The following is a 25,238-nucleotide window of genomic DNA, read 5'->3' as shown; positions in this document are numbered from 1 at the left end:
CAGACCTTATTTAACCTGTCTCAGTGCGGTGGACATTAGGACCCGGTGGCAGAGATCTGAATCCGCGGTGTTTCTGTTCATGAAAATAATCACGATCGCAATTGAAAATAAAGTGGAAATAATAAACCGATCGGAAAGAGGTGAAACACCATCGGTCATTGGAAAAGCGTGAGGCTAGGTCGGTCAACGATCGGAACAATTTTAGAGGACAAAGTGAGAAAGGCTCTGCCCCGATGAAAGCTACAATTATTACTAAGCAACGCAGTGGTTTAATTATTGGGTTTTGGGGTTTTGAGTTTTTGATTCTCCACATCAACCCGGCACGGTGGACAGCGCACTAAGGAGCAATCTGTCCCAAGTCCCGAGAACCTCCATTCCCGAGCCCGGCGCTGAAACATACGTTCTTAAGTGTTTTATATGTATAGAGAGATAAAATATATACTATATACTAAGATAAACGTTTGACTAACTGACACTAAATAATACCGGATGTACCTGTTCCGACTTACTTAGTAAGAGAACTTCAGATTCTTTTTTGATCCCGATCCACAATAACCCACGCACATCCTACCATATACTTTAAATCATCTCTAGATTACTTATAACACCTAATACAATGTAAATGCTATGTAAAATAGTTGTTATACTACATTGTTTAAGGAATAATGACAAGAAAAAAATCTGTACATGCTCGAACAAGTGCTGGAAGAGCAGTTCCAGGTTTTCGCGATTCACGGTCGGTTGAATTCATGCATGCGGAATCAGCGGATAAAGAGGGCCGACTGTATTATTTGAGTTACTGTCGCCTTCCTGACAGTTTGAACCAGTCTGGCCATTCTCCTCTGATCTCTCTCATTAACAAGGCATTTTTGCCCACAGAACTGCTGCTCACTGGGTTGTTTTTGATTTTCACACCATTCACTGTAAACTCTAGAGCAGGAGTTCCCAACCTTTTTTGTGCCACTAACTGAGGGGTCTGTGGACCCCAGATTGGGAACCCCTACTCTAGAGACTATTATGTGTGAAAATCACAGGAGATGAGCAGTTTCTCAGATACTCAAACCATGTCTAGCAACAAAAATCACTCCATAGTCACAGTCACTTAAATCACATTTTCTCCTCCATTCTGAAGCTTGATCTGACCATCAACTGAACCTCTTGACCATCTCTGCAAGTTTTTATGCATTGAGTTGCTCAAAGTCAAAGTTCAAAGTCAATTTTATTATCAAAGTACATATATGTCACCATATACAACCCTGAGATTCATTTTCCTGCAGGCATACTCAGCAAATCTGTAGAATACTAAGTATAACAGGATCAATGAAAGATCAACCAGAGTGCAGAAGACAACAATCTGTGCAAGCACAAATATAAATAAATAGCAATAAATAATGAGAACATGAGATAATGAGACAAAGAGTCCTTAAAGTGAGATAATTGATTGTGGGAACATCTCAATGGATGGGCAAATGAGTGTAGTTATCCCCTTTGCTCAAGAGCCTGATTGTTGAGGGGTAGCAACTGTTCTTGAACCTGGTACTGTCAGTCCTGAGGGTCTTGTACCTCCTACCTGATGGTAGCAGTAAGAAAAGAACATAAACCTGGGTGGTGGGGATCTCTGTTGGTTGACGCTGCTTTCCTATGACGACTTTTCATGTAGATGTGCTCAATGCTTGGGAGTGCTTTAACCGTGATGTATTGGGCCAAACCCACTACCTTTTGTAGGATTTTTCTGTTCAAGGGCATTGGCGTTCCTGTACCAGGCTGTGATGCAGCCAGTCGATACACTCTCCACTACACATCTATAGAAGTTTGTCAAAATTTAAGACGTCAAGCCGAATCTCCGCAGACTCCTAATGAGCACTCTCGTACTTTCTTCACAATTGCACTTACTTGCTGGGTCCTGGAAAGATCCACAAAATAGTAACACCCACAAGTCATTAACCCTCTCCACCTCTGATCCTGCTATAAGGTCTGGCTCATGGACCTCTCCTGAAGTCTACAATCAGTTCCTTGGTCTTGCTGACATTGTGTGAGAGGTAGTTAACTCAGCCAAGTTTTCAATCTCCCTTTGGCATGCTGATTCATCAACTCCTTCGATTCAGCCCACGACTGTGGTATCATCAGCAAACTTGAGTATGGTATTGGAGCTGTGCATAGCCACACAAGGTAAAGGGGTGATAAACACACAGCCCTGTGGTGCACCTGTGCTGATGGAGGTCACGGAGAAGGTGCTGTTGCCAATCTGAACTGATGAAGACCATAAGACCATTAAGATATGGGAGCAGAATTAGGCCATTTGGCCCATTGTGTCTGCTCTGCCATTTTATCATGGCTGATCCAATCTTCCTTCTCCACCCCAAACTCCTGCCTTCTCCCCATATCCCTTCATGCCCCGACTAATCCAGAACCTATCAACCTCCGCCTTAAATACACCCAATGGCATCGCCTCCACAGCCACCAGTGGCAATGAATTCTATAGATTCACCACTCTCCAGCTAAAAGGTCACCCCTCTATTCTGAGGCTGCGTCCTCTGGTCTTGGACTCCCCCACCACAGAAACATCCTCTCCATATCCACTCTACCGAGGCCTTTCAACATTCGATAGGTTTCAATGAAGTCACCCCCATTCTTCTGAATTCCGGTGAGTACAGGCCCAGAGCCATCGACTGCCCTTCACATGACGAGCCTGTCAATCCCAGAATCATTTTCGTGAACCTCCTCTGAACCCTCTTCAAGGTCTGCACATCCTTTCTGAGTTAAGGAGCCCAACACTGCTCACAATACTCCAAGTGAGGCCTCACCAGAGTTTTATAAAGCCTTAACATTACATCCTTGCTTTTATATTCTAGTCCTCTTGAAATGAATGCTAGCTTCACATTTGTCTTCCTCACCACCAACTCAATCTGCAAATTAACTTTTAGGAAATTCTGCACGAGGACTCCCAAGTCCTTCTGTACCTCAGATTTTTGAATATTTTCTCCATTTAGAAAATAGTCTATCCTTTTTGTTTCTTCTACCAAGGTGCATTACCGTCACTTCATTCTATCTGACACTTCTTCACCCATTCTCCTAATCTATCTAAACCCTTCTGTAGCCTCTCTACTTCCTCAAAACTACCTGCTCCTTCATCCAGCTTTGTATCATCAGCAAACTTTGCCACAAGGCCATTACTGCCTTTATCCAAGCCATTGATATGTATAACGTAAAAAGCAGTCCGAACACAGACCCCTCTGGACAGGAATCTACAAGTGAGGAAATCCAGGATCCAACAGCACAAGGTGGCAGAGAGGCCGAGGTCCTGGAGCTCATTGGTTAGTTTTGGAACTGAATGCTGCACTGTAGTCATGAAGAACATCCTGATGTATGGATCTTTGCTGTCCTGTTCCTCCTGGATTGAGTGAAGACTGTGGACCTGTTGGTCCGGTAGGCAAACTGGAGTGGATCCCAGTCACCCCTCAGGCAGGAGCTGATGTGTTTCATCACCAGCCTCTCAAAACACTTCATCACTGTGGATGTAAGAGCGACTGCCATATGATTGGCTGATGAGATATTTGAAGTAACAAGCAGGTGTACAGGTGTAGCCGATGAAAAGGTTTGTACACGTACAGAACAGACTCGATGAGTTGATTTGTCCCCTCCTGTTTCGGGTTTTTCACTTAATTCTGGGTGGAGATTACATTGCACCGGGCACGAATGTTTGAGCAATCCGTCCCAAAACATGTTCAGACTTGGAGCTTGCAGCTAAAATTCCCAACCTAAACCAAGATCCCACAGGGAATGGGCTCATCGGCACCAATAAGTCAACAGTTGTGGCTTTGCTTGCAGATTCGTGCAGCATTCTAGTTGTCTTCAGATTCAGATTTAATATCACCAGCATATTAAGCTGTTCCTGAATCACTGAGTGTGTGCCTTCAGGCTCCTGTACCTTCTTCCTGATTGTAGCAATGAGAACAGGACATGTCCTGCGTGACGGGGATCCTTAATGTCAGGCACTGCTCCTTGAAGTTGTCTTGGATACTAAGGAGGCTGGTGCCCAAGATGGAACTGACTGATTTTACAATTTTCTGCAGCTTCTTTTTGGTCCTGTGCAGTGGCCGTCACCCGCCCGCCCCCTTCACCCCCATACCAGTGATGCAGCCTGTCAGAATGCTCTCCACGGTACATCTGTAGAAGTTTTTCAAGTGTTTTAGGTGACAAAAACAAATATTGCAATACCATCTTGAACTTCTCTAAAAGCAACACTGGTGACTGAATGCAGGGGACTGGTTAAAAAAAAGGAATTGATTGTGGACTTCAAGGAAGGGAAAGTCAAAGGAACTCATGCAGTTCTCATCAATCAGAGAGCGTGAGGAGCTTTAAGTTCCCGGGCTTCAACATATCTGAGCCCAGCATATTGATGCAATTGCAAAGATTACCTGGGCCTCTGTACCTCTCACTCCAACTGGATCCTTGACTTCCTCATTGTGAAACCATGCTCAGTGCACATCAGAAATAACATCTCCTCACTGACAATCAACACTGGCACACCTCAAGGACACAAGCTTAGCCCACTAATCTACTCTCTCCATACCCATGACTGTGTGGCTAGGCACAGCTCAAATGCCAAATATAAACTTGCTGATGACACAACTAATGTTGCTAGAATTTTGGCAGCTAACAACACAACCAAGGGCTTCATCCTTCAGACAGTTCACAAAATGACTTCTTTTACTTCTTCTTCTTCTTTTAATTATGATTCAGTTACTCTAAGACAATAGGACCAAAAAAATATAGGAGCAGAACAAGGTCGTTTGGCACATCATGGCTGATCCAATTTTCCTCTCAGCCGCATTCTCTTACCTTCTCCCCGTATCCTTCATGCCCTGACCAATCAACCTCTGCCTTAAATATACATAAAGACTTGGCATCTACAGCTGCCTGTGGCAAAGAATTCTACAGATTCACCTCTCTCTGGCTAAAGAAATTCCTCCTCATCTCCTTTCTAAAGGGATCCCCCTCTATTCTGAGGCTGTGTCCTCTGGTCTTGGATTCCCCCACCACAGTAAACGTCCTCTCCATATCCACCCTATCAAGACCTTTCACCATCCGCTAAGTTTCAGTGAGATCACCACTCATTCTTCTGAATTCTGGTGATTACAGGCCAGAGCCATTAAACGCTCTTCATTTGACAAGCCATTCAATCCTGGAATCATTTTTGTGAACTTCCTTTGAACCCTCTCCAGTTTCAGCACATCCTTTCTAAGATAAGGGGCCCAAACCCGCTCATGATACTCCAAGTGAGGCCTCACCAGTGTTTTATAAAGTCTCAATATTACATCCTTGTTTTTATTTTCTAGTCCTGTGGAAATGAATGCTAACATCGCATTTGCCTTCCTCACCACAGACTCAACCTGAAAATTAATCCTGCACAAGGACTCTCAAGTCCTTTTGTGCCCCAGTTGTTTTGCATTTTCTCTCCATTTAGAAAATAGTCAAGACTTCAATATCTTCTACCAAAATGCATGACCATACACTTCTCGACACTGTATTCCATCTTCCATTATTTTGCCCATTCTCCTAATCTGTTTAAATTCTTCAGTATCTCTCTACTTCCTCAAAACTACCTGCTACTCCACCTATCTTCATATCATCTGCAAACTTTGCAACGAAGCCGTTAATTCCATCATCTAAATTATTGAAATATAACGTAAACAGTATTGGTCCCAACACAGACCCGTGGAACACCACTAGTCACCGACAGCCAGCCAGAAAAGGCTCCCTTTATTCCCACTCTCTGCATCCTGCCAATGAGCCACTGCTTTATCCATGCTAGAATCTTCCTTCTAATACCATGGGCTCACAGCCTGTTAAGCAGCCTCATGTGTGGCACCTTGTCAAGGGCCTTCTGAAACCCAAGTACACAACATCCACCGATCCTCTTTTGTCTATCCTGTTTGTTATTTCTTCAAAGAATTCCAACATATTTGTCAGGCAACATTTTCCCTTGAAGAAACCATGTTGACTACAGCCTGTTTTACCATGTGCCTCCAAGTACCCTGAGACCTCATCCTTACTGATGGACTCCAACAGCTTCCCAACCACTGAGGTCAAACTAACTGGCATATAGTTTCCTTTCTTCTGCTTCTGTCTTTTCTTGAAGAGTGGAGTGACATTTGCAATTTTCCAGTTTTCCAGAACCATTCCAGGATCCAGTGATTCTTGAAAGATCTTTACTAATGCCTCCACAATCTCTTCAGTCATCTCTTTCAGAACTTTGAGATATACACCACCAGTTTGGGTGACTTATCTACCTTCAGACCTTTCAGTTTCCCAAAAAGCTTCTCTCTAGTAATGGTACCTTCAGACACTTCATGACCCCTGACACCTGGCACTTCCACCATACTGCTAGTGCCTTCCACAGTGAAGACTGATACAAAATACTTATTAAATTCGTCCACCATCTCCTTGTCCCTCACTACTACATCCCAGGCATTGTCTTCCAGCGATCTGATATCCAGTGGTCCGATATCCACTCTCACCTATCTTTTACACTTTATGTATCTGAAGAAACTTCAGGTGTCCTCTATTGGAGCCTATAATCGACATTTTGTTTTTGGGCCGATTGTGCAATCTGATGATTTGCCGTCTCCCAGGGAGTTTGATGAGGTTTCAAGCGAAATGTGGAGCCTAGACCCAAGAAGCCTGGAAAGCCCACTATCGACTTCATTTCTCGCCAATCAAAGCTTCAAGGAAGATTGAAATCAACAAGAGCGCAAGGCAACTGGGTGTTCAGCATCATCTGCATTTGAATGGCCTCTCTCTCACTTTCTAGTCCTGGAGGAAGGTGCCTGTGTTTGACTGGTCTCTCTTGTGCTCTCACTCGTTGCTGCCGAAATCTTGGGTCTTGGGCGAGGTTTAATTGATGCGGTTTGCGGATTGGAATCTGTAGTTCATGTTTTGATATGTTTTTTGTTGGTAGTTGCAACTTTTTTTGTTGCTATTTTCGATCAGGGCGGACTGCCTCTGCGGCCTGCGGTCAGCAAATGATGGCGCTAAATTGAATTGAACTGAGCTGAAACTGAGCGTTCCTGGACTGTTTTGTTGATTTTGTGATTGGATGTTTTACATTGTGTTTTTTGCTCTTTTTTCGCCATTTGCGTGATCTGTCCTTTTTTTTTGCACATTGGATTTTGATATTTTTCTTTGAACGGTATCCATGGTTGTCTTTGTTTCATGGGTGTGTGTGGTAAGACAGAATCTCATAAATAGTTTAATAATAAATGTGCTTTGACATTTTGAACCAGATGGGTGACAAGGTGGCATACAGGAGTGAGGTAGATCAGCTGATTGAGTGGTGTCGCAACAACAACTCTGCACTCTACATTTGCAAGACCAAGGAATTGAATTGATTGTGGACTTCAGGAAGGGAAAGTCGAGGGAACACGCACCAATCCTCACGGAGGGATGAGCAGTGGAAAGGGTGAGCAGTTTCAGGTTCCTGGGCCCCAACATCTCTGCAGATCTTCCACGGCCCAACATGTTGATGAAATTACAAAGAAGGAACAGTGGTGGCTATATTTCATTAGGAGTTTGAGGAGACTCTAACAAATTTCAACAGGGAGCATTCTAACTGGTCTCATCACCGTCTAATGTGGAAGGGCCACTCCGCAGGATCAGAGGGTTTCAAACTCAGCCAGCTCCATCATGGGCACTAGCCTCTCCAGCAATAAGGACATCTCCAAAAAGGCAATGCTTCATAAAGGTGGCATCCATCATTAAGACCAGCATCACCCAGGACGTGTCCTCTTGTTATTACCACCATCAGGGAGGAGGTACAGCAGCCTGAAGACACACATTCAATGTTTTAAGAGCAGTTTCTTTCCCTCTCCAGTCAGATTTCTACCTCACTACTTTTGCTCTCTTTTTTAAACGAATATAGACGATACTATGCAAAAGTCTAAGGCACATATATATAGCTAGGGTGCCTAAGAGCTTTGCACAGTTCTGTAGCAGCTTTACGTATTGCATTGTATCACTGCAAAAGAAACAAATTTCATGACATATGTGAGCGATGATAAATCTGATTCTGATACGGGTCTCTATTGTGGACTGAGAGTGGGAAGGGGGCAGAGAGAGGGGAATCATGGTTGGGAAAGGGGAAGGGAGGGGGAGGGAGTGGGAAGCACCACAGAAAAGTTCTGTAATGATCAATAAACCAATTGTTTGGAATTAAATTACCTTTCCTGGTGTCTCAGGACTGGGTATGTCCCCACCCACGCCACCCCCACCTGGCATTCCTTCTCTGCCACCTGTCCCACACCCCTCCCACTGTGCTCTGTCCTCGTCATTTCCAACATTCTTTTCTCCCGCCAGATTTACAAAAGGACATTTGTCAGTGATGTTAACCTGATTCTGATGCTATCTCACGTCAGACTCTAAACATCAATCAACAAGTTAATTTTCATTGGTATGCAGTCCGTTAAATTTCTTTATTTGAAAATGTCACGCTTTCTGATCTTGCTTTCATCTCTCCATGTCTCTGTGACTGTCTCCTACAACATGAGTTATCTGCCCTCCCCTGGCCTCTTGAGCCCCAGGGGAGATTAACTGGCTTCAGCTACAAGACTTGGCACCTCCAGTTCTATCTCCAAAACCCTCCTTTCAAGATTTGAAGTACAGTTGGCCCTCCTTATCCATGGGGAATTGGTTCCAGGACCCCCCGCGGATATTAAAATTCGCGGATGCTCAAGTCCCTTATTTAACAGTGTGGTGGTCTTTAGGACCCAGCGGAACCCCGGACTTTATTTAACGTGTCTCCGTGCGCTGGACATTAGGACCTGTCGGCGCAGCTCTGAATCCGCAGTGTTTCTGTTCACGAAAATAATCACAATCGCGATTGAAAATAAGGTGGAAGTAATAACGCAATCGGAAAGAAGTGAGACGCGATCGGTCATTGGAAAAGCGTTAGGCTACAATTGGTCAACAATCGGAACACTTTTCATGGAGCATGTGAAAGGCTCTGCCCCGATGAAAGCTACAATTATTACTAAGCAACGCAGTGGTTAAATTATTGAAATACATATGTTTCTTAAGTGTTTTATATGAACAGAACTCATTCATAACCCGAGGACTGCCTGTACTTCAATACCTAATACAATGTAAATGCTATGTAAATATTTGTTATACTGTATTGTTTAGAGAATAATGACAAGAAAAATTAGTCTGTATGTGCTCAAGCAATGAGTGCTGGAGACAGAACTTCCGGGTTTTCCCAATCTGCGGTTGGTTGACTCCACGCATACGGACCGACTGTACATTTATCATCAAAGAATGTATAAACGATACAACCTTGAGATTTGTCTACTTACAGGCAGCCACAAAGCAAGAAACCCTAAAGAACCCAATTAAAAACCCGATAGGCAGACAAAGGGGGAGAAAAAACAAATCATGCAAACAATAGAAGCAAGCAACAACATTCCGAACGAAAGAGAGTCTTTATAGCCAAACCCCGGAGCAGGCCAGAGTAGGCCAAAGCACTGGTATCAGTCCATCATATTAGCGGGCATGGAGCATAGTAACCAGGACAGTGTTCATAGCCCAGCGCCATGGAGTGAGAGTGAACATCAGGGGAGAGCGAGCGAAATCGGCTCTCGCCTCAGATCCCGACATCCAGTCGACCTGGGCCAGTGTTTAAATTGTCCAAACAGCATATCATACCTGGTGCCAGGACCCAGGCACTGCCACAGCGAAAGGCTCCAGGCCTAGTCCACATCACCTAGCGACGTGCTCCGGGCTCAGATTTCACCACCCAGCCTGAAGCACTCTCGATTTCCCCACATCAGCTTGGCACCCAGAGTAATCCTACCCCGCAGCCGGGCCAGTTGTTCCGCAAGTGAAACCCCACTGCCTCAACTTCTCCTCTCCAAATCGCTCCAACCACCTGGGGCGATTCTGCAGTGTACCAATGCGGCTCATCCCTCGAATTCGCTTCACCTTCGCTCCCACCTCATTGCTTGCAGTGATAATTTACCACAATTCACTTTAGTAAAGGTGCTATTAGTTATGTTTTTAGTTGAATTCTTAGCCTCTTGAACTGTTGCACGTGTTCGTAGCACCATCTTAAACCGGAAGATTCATGTTTATTTATTACGTGTAAATCAAAACATACAGTGACATGGGTCGTTTACGTTAACAATCAACACACCCATTGTGGCACCAACATTACATGCCCACAATGCTCGACGGGACAACACAGAACACTACAAAAATGGCAATACTTGTGGGCGTTACTTAGCGCATCCTCAGCTTGGAAGTTCAATTGTGAAGAAAGCATGACAGCGCCTCTACTTCCTGAGGAGTCTGCAGAGATTCAGCGTGACAACTAAAACTTCAACAAACTTCTACAACTGCATAGAGGAGAGTGTATGGACTGGCTGCAGCACGGTCTGGTATGGAAACACCAATGACTTTGAACAGAAAATCCGACGAAAGGCAGAGGCTCCGACCCAGTCCATCACAGGTAAAGCCCCTCCATTGAGCACATCTACATGAAGCGCTGTCGTAGGAAAGCAGCTTCCATCACCAAGGCTGTGCTCTCTTCTCGCTGCTGCCATGGTAGAGGGTACAAGAGCCTCAGGACTCGCACCACCAGGTTCAAAAACAATTACTACCCCAGAAGCATCAGGCTCTTGAACAAAGGGGTTAACTACACTAAGCTGCCCCATCATTGAGATGTTTCTACAACCAATAATCTCACTTTACGGACTCTGTATCTAATGTTCTTGTTGTTGATTGCTATTTGCATTCATATCTGCATTTGGACAGTTTGTTGTCTTCTGCACCCTGGCTGATCTTTCATTGATACTGTTATAGTCACTATTCTATAGATTTGCTGAGCATGCCCAAAAGAAAATGAATCTCGGGGTTGTATATGGTGACATATACATACTTTGATAATAAAATTTACTTTGAACTTCGAGTTGATTGTTAATGCATATGATGCATTTCATGTTTGGATGCACATGTGATAAATAAATGAATCTGAAACCAGAAGAGGCTTCCTGAGGATAAACATCGTCTCAATATCCCCTCACTCAAACGATTCTCAACACCTGTTAGACTACTCTTAAGAAAACTTTACTAACTTAGAACGAAAGCAAGTGATAGTTGAGACACAAGATCATAAGATATAGGAGCAGAATTAAGCTACTTGGCCCTCTGAGTCACCAGTTCATCATGACTGATCCATGTCCCCTTCATGCCCCAATCTGCTACCTGCTCCCTAAACCCCTTCATGCCCTTACTAATCAAGAATCTATCAACTTATGCCTTAAATATACATGAAGACTTGGTATCCACAGCTGCTTGTGGCAACAAATTCCACAGATTCACAACTCTCTGGCTAAAGTAATTCCTCCTCACCTCCTTTCTAAAAGGAAACCCCTCTATTCTGAGGCTGTGTCCTCTAGTCTTGGACTCTCCCACCACAGGAACATCCTCTCTACATCCACTCGATCATGACCTTTCAGCATTCAATGAAGTCATCCCTCATTCTTCCGAAATCTAGTAAATACAGGCCCAGAGCCATCAAATACTCTTCAGATGACAAGCTGTTTAATCTTGGAATTGTTTTCTTTAATCTCTTTTGAACCTTCAACAAGATCAGCTCATCCTTTCTAAGCGGCCCAAAACAGCTCACAATACTCCAAGTGAGACCTCACCAGTTCTTTCTAAAGTCTCAACAGTACATTATGTGTATTAGAACTTAGGGAAGGCCATTTGTCCCATCGTCTCTGTGCTAGCTCACAGAGATACCATTCACCACCAACTTTCCTGGTGACCTATTCATGCGTCAGGATGTAATGGTAAAGAGCTGGAACGACTAGACAGGATGCTGGTGAGACCGCAGGACTTCAGTGTTCTGGTTGCTGAGTTACAGGAAGGATGTCAATTCTTTGGAAAGGATGCAGGAAAGATTAGCAAGACTGAAGTGCCTAACTTACAAGGACAGACTGGAGGAAGAAGCCAGTCGTCATAAGGGGTTTGGTGGTGGAGAGTGTCAGTAACTTTAAATTCTTTGATGTTATCTTATCAGCGAATGACCCCGTTGGACAATTTGTGCTGGGCCAGATTGAAAACGTCAGGGTGTCAGGGCTAGAGGCGAGGGATGGACCAGTTCAGCTTACTCCATTTGGTTTACTCGACTCTGCACTGAACTCAGGCTGTGGGCTGCAACTATTGGGCTCCTGGATCAGCTGCAGTGATGACTGACTCTGTGGCTGTGAACTCACTTTTGTGAACTTCAGTTCTTTACACAATTTGTTTATTTTCTGCACATCGGGTGTTTGGCGATCTTTTTTAAAAAATGGGTTCTATTGGGTTTCTTTGTTTTGTGGCTGCCTGTGAGGAGACGAAACTCAAGGTTGTATAAAGTACACATGCTTTGATAATAAATGTACTTTGATTTTCTCCTGGGCCCGGCATAAAAATACCATTACAAAGTAGACACACAGCACCTCTACTTCCTTAGAAGTTTGCAAAGATTCGGCACATCATCTGAAACTTTGACAAAGTGGACAATGGAATGTATCTGAACTGGTTGCACCACGGCCTGGGATGGAAACACCAGTGTCCAGATATAGAAAGTGGTGGATACAGTCCAGCCCATCACAAGCAAAGCCCTACCCACCACTGAGCATACTTGCAAGCATAGCCACAAGAAGGCTTTATAAGGCATTAGTCAGCTGGCACTTGGAATACAGGGAGCAGTCTTGGGCCCCTTATCTCAGAAAGGATGCGCTGGCATCGGAGAGGGTCCAGAGGAGATTCATGAGAGTGATCCAGGGAATGGGTAGTTAACGCGTGAGGAGCGCTCGTTGGCCCTGGGCCTGTACTCGCTGGAGTTTAGAAGAACGTTGGAATACTGAAAGGCCAGGATGGAGTGGACGTGGAAAGCATGCAGTGGAACCCGCACACAAGCGCCGGGACAAAGAAAACACGGCAGCACCTCTACCTTCTTACAAGTTTGCGCAGATTCACCGTTACCTAAAGCTTTGTCACCCTCTACAGATTGTATCCTAACTGGTTGCATCACGGCCTGGTATGGAAATATGCCCAGGAATGGGGTGGAATACGCCCATTCCACCACAGGACAAGCCGTCCCCAGCACTGAGCACCTCTGCAAGGAGCACCGCCACACGAAAGAAGAATCCATCATCAAGGACGCCCCACCATGGTCTCTTCTCACTACTACCATCAGGCAAGTGGGTACAGGAGCCTTAGGTCCCACACCACCAGGATCAGGAACAGTTAATACTCTACAATGGTCAGGCTCCTGAACCAGGGTGGATAACTTCACTGGAGTACTCTGAACTGATTCCACAACCTCACTTTCTACAACTCGTGTTCTTGTCTTATTTATTTATTTTTAGTATTTAAATAATTTGTCTTATTTTGTTTGTCACTCTTTATGTATACTTTCCCATAAATTCTACAGTATTTCTTTATTTTCCTGTGAATGTCTGCAAGAAAATTAATCTCAGGGTAGCATTTGGCAACATATACATACTTTGATAATGAATTGACTTTGAAGTTTGACAAGAGTGGGGCTTCTTCCCCCGGAGCACGAGGCTGAGGGATGGTTTAGAGACTCGTGAGCTGATTGGTCACACTCAATTTGATGGGTAGGAGAGTCTCAAAATGGAGAGTTTAGTGTTAGAACCGGTGCTGAGATCAGAGTCCGGATCAGGTACAGGTCACCAGTACAGATCGTGAAACTTGTTGTCTTTGTGCCAGCAGTACAATGCATTGAATAATAATTGAAAAAAAAATAAATTCAGTAAGTATGTATATAAAATAGTTAAATTAAATAAGAAGTGTAAAAATAGAAAAAAAGTAGTGAGATAGTGTTTATGGGTTCAATGTCCATTCAGAAATCAGATGGCCGAGGGGAAGAAGCTGTTCCTGTATCGCTGAGTTTGTGCCTTCAGGCTTCTGTACCTCCTCCCTGATGGTAGCAATGAGAACAAGGCATGACCTGGACAATGGGGGGGGTCCTTAATGACGGACTCCGCCGTTTTGATGCGTCACTCCTTTATGTCCTGGATACTACGGAGGTGAGTGCCTATGATGGAACTGACTAAGTTTACAACTCCCTGCTGATTATTTTGATTCTGTGCACAGCCACCGCCAAACCCCCCCCCCCCCCCGCCCCCATACCAGATGTTGATGCAGCCGGTCAGAATGCTCTCCACAGTACCCTGTTGAAAATTTGCAAGTGTTTTTGGAGCCATACTAAATCTCAAACTCCTAATGAAATATAGGTGTTGTTGTGACTTTGTAGCTGCATCAATATGTTGGGTCCAGGATAGATCACAATCAGGCTTATTATCACTAACATACGTGATTAAATTTGTTGTTTTGCAGCAGCAGGACAGTGCAAGACATCCACTGCCATGAGGTAGAATAAGTATTAAAGATAAATAAGTAGTACAACGAGAGCAAAATGCTGAGGTAGAGCTCATGGACCTTTCAGAAATCTGATAGCAGACAGGAAGATGCTCTTCCTAAAATGTAGAGTAAGGGTCTTCAGACTCCTGTACCTCCTCCTACTGGTAGAAATGTGAAGAGGACACGTCCTGGGTTCCGAAGGTCCTTAATGATGGGTGATGCCTTCTTGAGGCACCCTGCAGTTTCCTGCAGTCTTGAGCACAGCCCCTCCATGACCAGCAACGCTGCATCCAGAAACAATGCTTCCTTTGGCACACCAATTAAATTAAATTGATACCCCCTCACCAGGTCTCACGAGTCACCTGTCAGCATCCTCACCCTCCTACCAACTTCTCATTCTGGCATAGACCCCTCTTGTCCATGTACTTATCCAAACTTCTCTTAAATGTTGCAATCAAACCCACATCCACTATTTCCACTGGCAGCTCGTTCCACTCTCACCATCACCTGAGTGAAGGAGATTCCCCTCATATTCCCCCTTTAAATATTTCACCTTTCACCTCTAATTCTAGTCTCACCTAATCAGAGGGGAAACTTCTTCACTCAGAGAGTGGAACGAGCTGCCAGCGGCAGCGCTGAATGTGGGTCGATTGCAACATTTAGAAGAAGTCTAGATAGGTACATGGACAGGAGGAGTATGGAGGGTTATGGTCCAGGTGCAGATCAATGGGACTAGGCAGAATAATGGTCCAGCATGGACTGGATGGGCTGTAAGGCCTGTTTCTGTGCTGTTGTGCCCTATGACTTTATCACCTCAGTGACCTTCCATCCATAGAAGTGAGATCTGGGTATGTTGACGTGTTGGGATGGACAGTAGTTTTTGATGGACTCTAGATCATGGTCTCTGGGGACCCTGCTGTTGCTTGGATGGTGGCTGGTGGAGGGAGAGGGGTCGATGCTAAGCTGGAGCAACTGGGGGGAGGGGGAGGGGGACGGTTGCTGCTTTTGCTGCTGCTTGTGCATGGCAGGGGGGCTTTGGGGCTCTAACATTTTCCTATCATTCATTCTTTGGGGTTTTTCTTCTGTTTCATGGATGTCTGGGAAGAGTAAGAATTTCAGGATTTAGACTGTATACATACACTGATATTAAGTGGAATGATTGAATGACCACTGAGATCACCACTGACACATCTGAACCCCACACACACACGCAATGTGGTCAGAAGAGCAGCTTTTGTGGCTCAGATATCTTGTGGAGAGTGACTCGCCTCCTATTCAGTTCTGCTACTTTCAAGCGATGAGTCATAAGTGGGAAAGAATATGAGGTAGTCGGCTGGATGAGCCAACACCATTCTAGGACATGTTCAAAGTAAATTTATCAAAGTACCTATCTGTCACTATATGCTACCATGAGATCCATTTTCTTGCAGGCATTCACAGTAGAAAAGAGAAAGGCAATAGGATCAATGATAAACTACACTCAAAGACTAGTAAACAATAGGTAGATCTGAGACAATGAAAAGTTCAAAGTAAATTTTGATATCAGTGTACATATATATATATATCTCCATATACAATCCTGAGATTCACTTTCCTGTGGGTGTAACTCAGCAAATCTATAGAATAGTAACTATAACATGGTCAATGAAAGATCAACCACAGAGTGCAGAAGATAACAAACTGTGCAAACGCAAATATAAAAAAAAGCAATAAATAACGAGAAGATTAGATAGAGAGATCATTGGTTGTGAGAAACATCTCAGTGGATGGGCAAGTGGGTGTAGTTATCCCCCTTTGTTCAGGAGTCTGATGGTTGAGGGGTCAATGAACCTGGTGGTGTAAGTCCAGAGGCTCTTGTACCACCTATCTGACGGCAGCAGCAAGAAAAATGCATGGCCTGGCTGGTGGGGATCTCTGATGAAGGAGTCCTTGAAAGTGAGTCTGTAGGTTGTGACATCAGTTCAGAGTTGAGGTGAAAGAAGTTTTCAATGTTGATTCAGGAGCCTGATGGTTGAAGGGTAATAACTGTTTCTGAACCTGGTGGGACCTAAGACTCCTCTCCCCCCTGCCTGATGGTAGTAGCGAGAACAGAGCATGGCCTGGATGGTAAATATATTTTCCCTCTGAACCCCATTCTCCTGCCTTCGTCCTGTATCTTTTCATGCCTTTACTAATCAAGGACCTATCCTGTACCTCCCATGCAAGGACAACACTGAGAAGAAAGCACAGCCTGACACAAACGATTCTGCAGATGCTGGAAATCTTCAGCAAAACACACAAAATGCTGAAGCAACTCAATAGGTCAGGCAGCATCTATGGAGGGACATAAACAGATGACACTTCATCAGTCCTGAAGAAGGGTCTCCGTTTCCCCTCCATAGATGCTGCCTGACTTGCTGAGTTCTTCCAGCATTTTTGTGTGTGTTGCTCAAGGTGATACATCCAACTGCTTCCAGATATCCAAACCTAAATGTTCACCATCTCCACCACTAGGGTGCCTGCCTACAATATTCATACTAGCCACTCACTGGGGTAACCTAACAGCACCTTCTGGGACAGGTGCAGCAGAGCAGCACCACCACCCACAGGTTCATCACCTTGCTGGCCTAGAAATCTGTCAGTCGTGGCCTCGCCTACTGCCACAATGAGGGCATACTCAGGTTAGAGGAGCAACACCTTATGTTCCGTTGGGTAGCCTCCAACCTGATGGCACAAACATCGATTTCTCAAACTTCTGGCAAGGGCCCCACACCCCCTTCACCATTCCTGTTTCCCTCCCTCACCTTTCTTACCTGCCCATCAACTCCCTCTGGTGCTTCACCCCTTCCTTTTCTTCCATCGTCTTCTGCCCTCTCCTTTCAGACAGCTCCTTCTTCAGCCCTCTCTCTCTCCTTCACCAATCATCTTGGCAGCTCTTTACTTCACCCCTCCTCCTCTCCCGGCTTCACCTATCACCTGCCACCTTGTACTTCCTCCCCCCCCCCCCCCTTCTTATTGTGGCTCCTTCCTTCCTGTCTAGTCCTGATGAAGAGTCTCGGCCCAAAACTCCGACTGTTCACTCTTTTCCACAGATGCTGCCTGACCTGCTGAGTTCCTCCAGCGTTTGATGTGTGTTGCATCTGCAGATTTTCTGGCGCTAGTGAGCTGTAAATCTGTCGCCACTGTCCCTATGAATGGGTCTGAATCCTGGAACAGCTCAGAGGGAACCCCTTCACCAGAAGAACTGCGCTGGTTGGAGAAGGAAATTTACTCTCTCAACCCCCACCTTCTCAAGGGGCAGATGAGGGATGGGCAATAAACGGTGGTGCAGTCTAGATCGCAGTGAAGGATGCACGAAGCTCTGCTGGGACCCCTACATCTCCCCCAACATCCAACTTAACACAAACTCCCATCTCGTCATTCTGAACCCGCACAACTCAAGTGCGCGCACACCCGCCTTTCCACCTCCTCAAGTACGCGCGCTCCCCCGTCCCACCCCTCCTCAAATGTGCGCGCTCCCCCGTCCCACCCCTCCTCAAATGTGCGCGCTCCCTCCCTCAAACACCCATGCTCCCCTCCCTCCCGCCTTAGGGAACACCGACCCCGAGCCCCGGTGACTCCCCGCCCCTGCTGCCGAATAAGCTCGTCCGTCCGGCTGACAAACGATTTAATTAGCCTTCACCTCCTTGGACGGCCGTCCCTACCTTCTTCCGGCCCACCTCCCGGTGAAATGTGGAATCGCTCAGAGCGGAGCCAGGTCGCCGGGCCGGACTTCCCCAAGGCGGGGATCGGGACAGCGAGGCTGTGGGCGAAAACAGTCACTCCTTTTGGCAAGCGGGGCACTGAGCGCTGCTAGAACTGGGACAAGCCCAAACGCGATAGAAACCATTCCTGCCCAAAGATTCAGGCAGTTTGCAATTAATCTCGCACTTCCAAGGAACAAGTCACTTCGCAAAAGCTCTCAAACCCCCACAAAGTAACCTCACAAAAGATGCAACTTCAGTCCGCCTATGGTGGGGAAAGTTTAGTCAGTCCCACCCCATCGTTAAATCGCCCTAAAGAGAAACCGCCTGAAAAGGAAAAGCGAAATCAAAATTCCATCCTACCTCCCCACACTCGTTCCCGGAGTCTGAAACCGACCGGAATCTTCTTTAGAAACACAACCATTTCCCCTTAAGCCAGCGTATCCCCTTTCCTTTATCAATGGGAGGAAGTGAGATTCTGTGGGAACTGGTGTGGTTCTTTTTTTTTAAACGTATTTTAGAAGGACGTTAATTCAGGAGGAAGTCCATGGCGCAAGCTCCCCGGTTTGAGTGAACCCTGTTACCGCTCTCTGGCACAGGGAGGTGTGTTCCAGCGAAGCGCACACACCCTGACCATGTGATGTCTGTCTGAGAGAGTAACTTATTGTCGGATGGCTCACAGTTTTGAGGAGGTGGGTCACGGTTGTTCAGGTGGCGTAGCGAATAGAGCAGCTCAGCGACCACGGTCCGACCCCACCTTCGGCGCTGGCTGCGTGTGGGTGTGGAGTCTGGCGGATCCTGTGGATCGTTGTTTTTTCTCTCTAAAGTCACGCTCACGAGATGCTGGAGGAACTCAGCAGGTCAAGCAGCATCTATGGAAATGATTAGACTGTCGACGTTTCGGACAGAGACCCTTCTTCAGGACTGGAAAGGAAGGGGGAGAGGACAAAGGGGTAGTACAAGTGACCATGGGCTACAGCTGCTCCCACACCTCCTCCCTCACTGCCATTCAGGGCCCCAGACAGTCCTTCCAGGTAAGTCAAGGGGTTACCTACTCTCTCCTGTGCTCCTGGTGTGGCCCCCGGTGTGTTAGTGTGACCCGATGCAAATTGGGAGACGCTTCGCTGAGCACCTTCACTCCATCCGACACAAAAGCAGGATTTTCTGGTGGTCACCCATTTCAATTCTCCTTCCCATTCCGACATGTCAGTCCCTGGCCTCCTCTACCCCAGACTGAGGCCACACTCAGGTTGGAGGAGCAACACCTTATATTCCGCCTGGGTAGCCTCCAACTTGATGGCATGAACGTTGATTTCTCGAACATCTGGTAATGCCCCCACCATCCTTCACCATTTCCCCCTCTCACCTTATCTCCTCACCTGCCCATCACCTCCCTCTGGTGCTCCTCCACCTTCCCTTTCTTCCAAGGTCTTCTGTCCTCTCCTGTCAGATTCCCCCTTCTCCAGCCCTTTATTGCTTTCACCAATCGACTTCCCAGCTCTTCAGTTCACCTCTCCCGTTTTCACCTATCATCTGCCACCTTGTACTTCTTCCAACCCTCCCTCACATTCCTACCCTCCTTTCCAGTCCTGAAGAAGGGTCTTGGGCCAGACACATCGACTGTTTACTCTTTTCCAAAGATGCTGCCTGGCCTGCTGAGTTCCTCCAGCATTTTGTGAGTGTTGCTTTGGATGTCCAGCGTCTGCAGATTTTCTCGTCTTTGTACTGACACAAGAGATTCTGCAGATGCTGGAAATCCAGAGCAACACACACAACTTGCTGGAGACCCTTGGTCTGAAACGTTGACTATTTATTCCTCATCATGGATTCCGCCTGATCTGTTGAGTTCCTCTAGCATTGTGTATAAAATTATGTAAAGTTACAATAAATAGATAAATAAGTGTAGACAGAACGATAGATCTTCTGAGTTCCTCCTGCAAGTTGTGAGTGTTACTCTAGACGTCCAGCGTCTGCAGAATCTCTTGTAAACCCACCAGCCAATTAAAGACCAATTTATCTCTTTGCTCTTAATTCCTTTTGATCAATAAAAACACACGGCTAAAGGCTAAGAAAATATTTTTGGTTCGCAGATACAATTAAAAGATGTTTAGACAGATGCATGGATGGAAAGGTTCAGAGAGAGATGGTCAAATACAGGCGAGCAAATGGGATAAGTGTGGAGTCTTGGTCAAGTTTGATTGGCCTGAGGGTCTGTTCCTTGCAGTATTGACTCTCCGAAAATAACCCAAACACAAGGAAATCTGCAGATGCTGGAAATCCAAAGCAACACACGCAAAATGCTGGAGGAACTCAGCAGGCCAGGCAGAGTCTATGGAAAAAAGTAAACAGTTGACATTTTGGACCAAAACCCTTTAGAGCAAGAAGGCGGGGGAGGGAGGGGTAGAAGATAGGTGGAACTGGGAAAGGGGGAGGGTGAAGTAAAGAGCTGGGAAGTTGATTGCTGAAAGAGATGAAGGGATGCAGAAGGGAGATTCTGATAGGAGAGGATAGAAGACCATGGAAGAAAAGGAAGAGAGAGGAGGACCAGAGAGAGGTGATGGGCAGGTAAGGAGATCAGGTGAGAGAGAGAAATGGGAATCTTGTGTTAGTAATTTTTTAGATATCTTACGCAGTACTGTTACCACAAATTTCATGACGTGTCAGTGATAATAAAGCTGATTTCAATTCTGATATCCTCCATTAGGGAAGAGGAACAGTGCACAGTATGGAAATAGATTCTTTGCTCTGTTGTGTCCATGCCAAATATTAAGGACCCATCTCTGCTAACCTCATTTCCCAGCACCTGATCTAACTAAAATGAATCATATTTGTTTTTGATGGGAATGGGTGTGAGGCTGTTTGGGATTTGACAGCAGGTATGATCAATGTGTAGAGAGGAAGAGAGTAAATGTGTCAAGGAGGTGGAGCATCCGCACAGTAAGAGGAAACATGTCACAGCTTATCTGAGATTTCCAAGGAAAGATGTGACTAATAACTCTGTAAGGCATTACTACCTTGTACTGAATGCAATTTGCTTCATAATTGTGTCATGCTTCAGAATCTGAATCAGGTTTACTATCATTGGCATAAGTTGTGACATTTGTTAACTCAGAGGCAACAGTACAATACATGATAATATAGAAAAAATAAATTAATCAATTACATTAAGTGGTTATATGTATATTAAACAGTTAAATCAATAATACAATTACATTAAGTGGTTATATGTATATTAAATAGTTAAATCAATAATAATTTTTATCTCAGAAGTGATTTAAAAAAAGTGAGGTGGTGTTCATGGGTTCAATGTCCATTCAGAAATCGGATAGCAGAGGGGAAGAAGCTGTTCTGAGTCATTGAGTGTGTCCCTTCAGGCTCCTGTACCACCTCCTGGTAACAATGAGAAGAGGGCATGTCCTGGGTGGTGGGGGATCTTTAATAATGGACACCGCCTTTCTGAGGCACAGCTACTTGAAGATATCTTGGATACTATGACAGAGCTGACTGATTTTACAACTTTCTGTCGCTGCTTTCAATGCTGTGCAGCAGCGCCTCCCCCCCACTCCAGACAGTAATGCAACTTGTCAGAACAATCCCGCAGTAGTTACATCTACTAAAATGAATCATATGTAGTTACATATGATTCTGTAGTTGTACATGCATCTGTAGTTACATGACGAACCAAAATTTCCTCAAGCTCCTAATGAAATATAGCCACCATCTTGCCTTCTTTGTAGTTGCATGTCAGTACCATGTTAGATCCTCAGAGGTCTTGCAATTGCTCACTCTCTCCACTTCTGATCCCTCTATGACGTACCTGTGAAAACAACACACAGATGAGCAAAGAAAGCAGGAGCTTTGTTCTTGTGTGTGTTGGGCCATATTCTGGAGTTAGGATATATAACCAATAATTAAATTCAACAACAGCCATTCTTCAGACATGAACATAGATACTTCATTGATCCCAAAGGAAATCCCAGTGTCACAGTAGCATTACATGGAGCAACTACCGCATGGAACGTCCCCGCAAACATACAGGATTGACCTCTGGCAACAAACAGAAGCCAGAACCCCACCAAACAATACAGTGCAAGACCCCGCAGAAACGTTGCCAGACCCCCGGGGGCACTGCTTGACAGATGGAAGTGGTGCACTCTCAACAGAGCGAGAGCGGGAGTTTGTAGGATGGGAGACAATATGGTGAAGTGGAGTTTAAAGACCAGCGAATCCTGTGAGTGTGGCGAAAGGGTGCCCAACATTGGACACGTTCTGCGCAACTGCCCCCTCTCACCCGATTCAGCTGACACTGACCTGCCCAACGTGAACCAAACAACACCAGAGTGGCTGGCTGTCTGGTGTAACAAGCTGTGATGATGATTGCAAGTACAATATTAGATTAGAAGAAAGAAGAATAAATAAGTTACCACCAAGACTCTAACAGGAGTGGATCGTCACTTCCCTGGCTATAGGTTGACTCATTATAGAGCCTAGTGGCTGAGGGTAAGATTGATTTCATATAGTGCTCTTTGGAGCAGCGCAGCTGTCTTAGTCATGGATTGTAGATTCAATTTAAGAACGCAGCTCTGAGAAACAGTATTCCTGGGGCTGAGGACACCAGTTGGTTGAAAACTAGACAGTGTTGATTAACATTCACTTTGGGTGTCTGGAGTGTGGGTGCAAAGAAGAAGGAGATGTGAAAACTATATGTAATTCAAAGGAAGCATTGTAGAGACATTGTAACTATAGAATTGTCCTGCTGTTACCTTTGATCTTTAGCATATAAAATGTGCTAAAGGTTGTCATGTAATACTGTCATGTAATACTGGGTCGAAGAGGCCTCTTCCTCAGGCAGTGTCTCATTTTGTTGTCTAGAACACTTCTGTATCCACTAGCTTCAGTGTCTCTCTGGTGACATCGTTTACATTACAACAAAGTGTCACGGAGAAGGCCATTCGGCCCCTCAAGCCTGCTACAACATTCAATGGTAGTGTAGCAGACAGCGTGATGCTATTGCAGATTGGGGCATCAGGGTTTGCTTCTGGCTCCAGCTGTAAGGAGTTTATATGGCTCCCCGTGACCGCATGGGTTTCTTCCATGTGCTCTGGTTTCCTCCCACAGTCCAAAGACGTACTGGACAATTGGTCTTTGTAAATTGACCTGGATTATGGTTGGTTAAATAGGTGTGTTGCTAGGCAGTGCCGCTCATTATGCCAGAAGGGCCTGTTCCATGCTGTACCTCTAAATACAAAAAGATTTAAAAAAATAAGCCCATAAGACATAGCAGCAGAATTAGGCCATTTGGCCCATCGAGTCTCCACCATTCAATCATTTCAAAGTTAAAGTCAAAATAAATTTATTATCAAAGTACACATTTTTTACATATTTTACATTGAGACTCATTTTTAAGTAGGCACTTACAGGAAGGTAAAGAAATATGATAGAATTTTTGAAAAACTATACGTAAACATAGACTGACAAACAACCAATGTGCAAAAGACAATAAATTACACAAATAAAAAGTAAATAACTCTGAGAATAGGAGTTGTAGAATCTTTTTTTTAAATTAGTTTTCAAAACATTTTACAAATTAAAAACCCCAAATCCCAATGAGGAACATTAATACAGTGCAAAATTAAGCATACAATAACAATATGCTACAAAGGAAGAGAATTAACAAAAAAACACCTAAATTAAAGACAAGTAAGCTTAGTATCCTCCCCAAGCCCCACAACACAAGAAAAAACAACAACTCCAGACCAACCACAACACAATATAGAGAGTATAAGTCTGGACAGTCAAACTCCCAGACTGTGAATACACTTAGCAACAGAGGATAATAATGCCTACTACCAGAAAAAAAAGGGAGCTGAAAGCAAGGGACCGAAAAGAAGAAGAAAAAAAAACAAAAACCCTAGTCAAGAGGAAGGTTATGAAAGTACTCGATAAAAGGTCCCCAGACCTTATGGAACTTTAGATTCGAATTGAGAACTGAATAATGAATTTTTTCGAGGTCCAAGCAGGCCATAATGTCGTTAAGCCATTGCGCATGAGTGGGCGGGGCAACATCTCTCCATCTAAGGAGGATCAAGCGTCTAGCCAGGAGAGAGGCAAAGGATAATATTCGGCATTTGGTCGGACCCAGACATAAATTTGTCTCGCCCCAGAAACCGAACAGAGCAATTAAGGGGTTTGGTTCTAGGTGCTGATTCAGAATACACGATAACGTAGTGAAGACATCTTTCCAGAATTTCTCCAAACTAGCACAGAACCAGTACATATGAATGAGAGAGGCCACGCCCCTCTTGCATTTATCACAGAGCGGACTAACGCTAGGGTAGAATCGAGATAGTTTAGATTTAGACATATGGGCTCTATGAACAATCTTAAACTGTAAGAGACAATGGCGAGCACAAAGAGAGGTTGAGTTAACTGATTTGAGAACTGAGTCCCAGCTCTCCTCGGATAAGGATATATTTAAATCCTGTTCCCAGGCCATTTAAATTTTATCCACAGGGGCCCGTCGTAAGGCTGCTAGTTTATCTCGGATAATTGATATTAAACCTTTACCTAGTGGATTGATGGAAAGAAATAGGTCCATAGCATTTTTCGCAGGCATTTCAGGAAAGTTAGGAATTAAAGGAGCAATAAAGTGTCAGATTTGGAGATATCTGAAAAAAATGAGCGTTAGGCAGATTGAACTTAACAGAGAGCTGCTGAAAAGAGGCGAAGCGATTATCAATGAAAAGATCTTCAAAATGTCTAATGCCCTTCCTATACCAAACATGGAATGCTGAATCGTAAGTAGTAGGTAAAAAAAAGGTGATTATGTGCGACAGGGCTGGAAACGGAAAACCCCTGGAAGCCATAGCATTTCCTGAACTGAGCCCATATATGCAAAGTGTGTCTAACGAGAGGATTAGCTATTGATCTGGGCAGACTACTAGGGAGTGCAGAGCCAAGAAGTGCAGAGATAGATAATTCTTTAGTGGAGCTCAACTCCATTGCCACCCAGTTAGGGCACTTGGGTTGGCCGAGGAAGAAAGACCAAAAGGTAGCACAACGTATATTAGCTGCCCAATAATATAA

The 25,238-nt window shown here is 44.9% G+C and overlaps 1 protein-coding gene across 3 annotated transcripts in view; it reads right to left on the bottom strand.

The window, feature by feature from the left end:
• LOC140729270 (rho guanine nucleotide exchange factor 15-like) overlaps positions 1 to 18,746 on the bottom strand; it is a 107,517-nt gene extending 88,771 nt beyond the window's left edge. Inside the window, exon 1 of one of the 3 annotated variants that reach the window (XR_012099300.1) lies at positions 18,516 to 18,746. The gene's annotated coding sequence lies outside the window, so the exon portion shown is untranslated. Of the gene's footprint in view, positions 1 to 18,113; positions 18,188 to 18,515 lie in introns of those variants that run through there. The other 2 variants (XM_073048852.1, XM_073048853.1) reach the window with 2 other exon arrangements.
• Positions 18,747 to 25,238: the final 6,492 nt, after the last annotated feature.

This window comes from Hemitrygon akajei, chromosome 6 (assembly GCF_048418815.1).
Source record: "Hemitrygon akajei chromosome 6, sHemAka1.3, whole genome shotgun sequence".
In the NCBI taxonomy this organism is placed as follows: Eukaryota; Metazoa; Chordata; class Chondrichthyes; order Myliobatiformes; family Dasyatidae; genus Hemitrygon; species Hemitrygon akajei.
The sequence above is the reverse complement of the archived record's forward strand: the minus strand, read 5'-3'. Positions and strand labels throughout refer to the sequence as shown.